We start from the raw sequence: 3,745 nt of genomic DNA on the forward strand, positions 1-3,745 counted from the left end.
TTGGCCCATTCCTCCTGACAGAGCTGGTGTAACTGAGTCAGGTTTGTAGGCCTCCTTGAACGCACACGCTTTTTCAGTTCTGCCCACAAATCTTCTATGGGATTGAGGTCAGGGCATTGTGATGGCCACTCCAATACCTTGACTTTATAGTCCTTAAGCCATTTTGCCACAACTTAGGAAGTATGCTTGGGGTCATTGTCCATTTGGAAGACCCATTTGTGACCACGCTTTAACTTCCTGACTTATTTCTTGAGATGTTGCTTCAATATATCCACATAATTTTTGTTCCTCATGATGCCATCTATTTTGAAGTACACCAGTCCGTCCTGCAGCAAAGCACCCCCACAACGTGATGTTGCCACCCCCGTGCTTCACAGTTGGGATGGTGTTCTTTGGCTTGCAAGCCTCCCCCTTTTCCCTCCAAACAAAACGATGGTAATTATGGCCAAACAGTTATTTTTGTTTCATCATACCAGAGGATATTTCTCCAAAAAGTACTGTCTTTGTCCCCATGTGCAATTGCAAACCGTAGTCTGGCTTTTTTATGGCGGTTTTGGAGCAGTGGCTTCTTCCTTGCTGAGCAACCTTTCAGGTTATGTCGATATAGGACTTGTTTTACTGTGGATATAGAGACTTTTGTACCGGTTTCCTCCAGCATCTTCAGAAGGTCCTTTGCCGTTGTTCTGGGATTGATTTGCACTTTTTGCACCAAATTCCGTTCATCTCTAGAAGACAGAACTCTTTCCTGAGCAGTATGATGGCTGCATGGTCCCATGGTGTTTATACTTGCGTACTATTGTTTGTACAGATGAATGTGGTACCTTCAGGCATTTGGAAATTGCTCCCAAGAATGAACCATTTCTTTTCTGAGGTCTTGGCTGATTTCTTTTGATTTTCCCATGATGTCACACACAGAGGCACTGAATTCATCCACAAATGCACCTCCAATAGGCTAATTGACATCATTTGAGTCAATCAGAAGCTTCTAAAGCCATGACATACTTTTCTGGAATTTTCCAAGCTTTTTAAAGGCACAGTCAACTTAGTGTATGTAAACTTCTGACCCACTTCTGACCCATTGTGATACAGTGAATTATAAGTGAAATAATCAGTCTGTAAACAATTGTTGGAATAATTACATGTCATGCACAAAGTAGATGTCCTAACCGATTTGCCAAAACCATAGTTTGTTGACCAGAAATGTGTAGAGTGGTTGAAAAATGAGTTTTAATGACTCCAATCTAAGTGTATGTAAACTTCCGACTTTAACTGTGTATTGATTACAATATTCTCCTTCTGACCTGCTAAGCCCTTCACCTCTCAGACCCTCTTGTCCCCTACCAACCTACACAAGCACTCCATTCCACCACAGAAGGCCACATTGTCATCCCCAGGTCCAAGCTCCCTCCCTCCAGCCACCCATGACTGACTCCATCACCATCCTTCAGTTCTTCCTAAAGCACCACCTTTTTGACAAGGCCTACCAATAAGGGCCCTCCCCCCACACACATGCAAGCAAAGCAATACACTACAAAGACATTCCCCTCTGCACCATACTGATCACCATCTAACCCAAACTGGTAACCTACCCATTGCCCTAAACTGGTTTTGCATCCCCTAACCCAACCCCGTATCCTAAATCGGGTTTGTATCCAAACCCCAACCCTACCCTCCCCATACACAGATACATCACACTCTTTCCCTTCCTTGAGTCCACTAGTCTTTGTTCATGTTTTTGTTTAGTCTGCTGCTGTTTTGTTTGAAATGTACTGCAATGTGGAAAGAAAAACAAGTTCGAAGTGCTATGGGAAAATAGTTGGGAACAAAAACAAAAAAATGAAATCCTGGTGATTTTGCATTTAAAAAAATATATATTATTAGTTGTTTTTTTTAACCCGGAAGGGACTTTATTTGTGTAAAAAAACGGATAAAATCACCAGGAATTCATAAAAAAAATGAGTTCCCAGCTATTCCCACAACTAAAAGACCTTTAATATTTTTCAACCTGAATCAAACTCTGTGTACCCTCCTTCAGCCTGTAGAGGGGGGTTCACACACTTTGTTGCCAATGTGTATTCCCCCCAATCTTTTAACTGTGTCACCCACACACGTGTGTGTGTATGGGTGTGGGGGGATGACTTTAGTTCTGGATTTAAAAAAACTGTAACATCACCAGGAATTCATCAAAAAATGATTTTTTTCCACAACTAAAAAACATTTCATATTTTTCAACTTGAATTGAACTCTGGACATTGGATTTGTATGCTTCAAGACTAACATTTCACCACTCTCCATTGTGGCTAAAGGATTATGATTAAAAAAAATATTAGGACAATTTAAAATGGACAATTTAGTCACTACAGCCGTTATCCTAGCAAGGGAGGGTGCACAAAGTATTGAAAACAGGGACCCGTGCCAATCATTCTCACACCTTTGTATCTTTTGAGATATTGTTGTGTTACTTGTTAAACAAAATCTCTTTCTCTAAGTAATTGTATTAGTATAATATAATATTCCTATTTTGTTAGCATACAATTTAGCTCAGTATTTGTATTATGTTATGTCATATTTTATGTTTTGTGTGTGGACCCCAGGACGAGTAGCAGCTGCATCAGCAAAAGCTAACGGGTATCCTAATAAATAAATAAATATTTGGATTTTGTGTGTGTCCATCCCTGTGACCAAGGCGTTTGTTGTGTGTGATAGAATGGTCTCGTGGTCCTACGAGTTCGGCTGTATTGGCTGTGGACTACATGGTGTTTACCCTCTGTCTCATCTACATCTTCGCCATCCACAAACAGCTGGGACCCAAGATCATTGTTGACCAAATTGAGGGCTTTCTAAGAAGAGAACACTGTGCACTGCAGTGTGTCTTAAGTAATATACTTAGATAGACCTTGGGTTGTTGTAGCCGTCTCCATTATAGCGACTGTGAGAGCATAGACCGTGCCATTGAGGCCATCTTCATTTTGAAGCAGTCCATTTTCTTCTTCTACTTCTATGAGTTGGCAAACAAGCTGAAAGGGTGCCAAAGATGGTGGATAAATTGAGATGAATGACTCAAGCCATACACCATTTAATTTTTCAAGGTTCCTGTCTGTGTAAGTAGGTGTTCCCTCTCTCACGTGAGAATGCTTTCCCACGAGAGCTTGTGGTTCCGCCACGCGAGAGTGAACTGCTGACTTTGGTCTACTTATTGTCCTCTCCCCGCTTGGCTCGCCCCACCAGGCCATCCGACATATCACTGGCTAAAAAAAATGTCTCCTTTCTCTACCGTCTCTGGGGCACCGCCTCCGCGGGGTGGGGGCAATAAGTAGGCCCTACCCGATCAGATCAAATAAGGGAGAAGGATGTCTCGCTGTATCTGTCTCTTAAGGGTGCCTACAGCCACCTAGTGTGTGTTGTTTGAACAGGTATGCGTGTTACTGCCACCTGCAGTTATGAAAGTTATGCTCAGGAGTTTAATTAATTGGCTGATCTCTTCTGATGACCTGCAAGGAATCATGTGATCCTTCCTTAACCCATAGGAAGTCTCACCCAATTGACTACTTAACAGTGGTGAAAGTTCTTAATGGCGCTGGCCATGCTGAAATGGGATTTTGGTCACTAGAGTCTGTCTATATGGTCTAGATTGAAGTGCTGGTTTTGGCAGGAACAACTAGTATTGAAAGAAAAGTGTAAAAACTGCACACACACAAAAAACTGTGATAATTCCGAATGTAATATTCTGTTCCCCTCCTGATTG

Source organism: Oncorhynchus nerka, linkage group LG17 (assembly GCF_034236695.1).
Source record: "Oncorhynchus nerka isolate Pitt River linkage group LG17, Oner_Uvic_2.0, whole genome shotgun sequence".
Lineage (NCBI taxonomy): Eukaryota > Metazoa > Chordata > Actinopteri > Salmoniformes > Salmonidae > Oncorhynchus > Oncorhynchus nerka.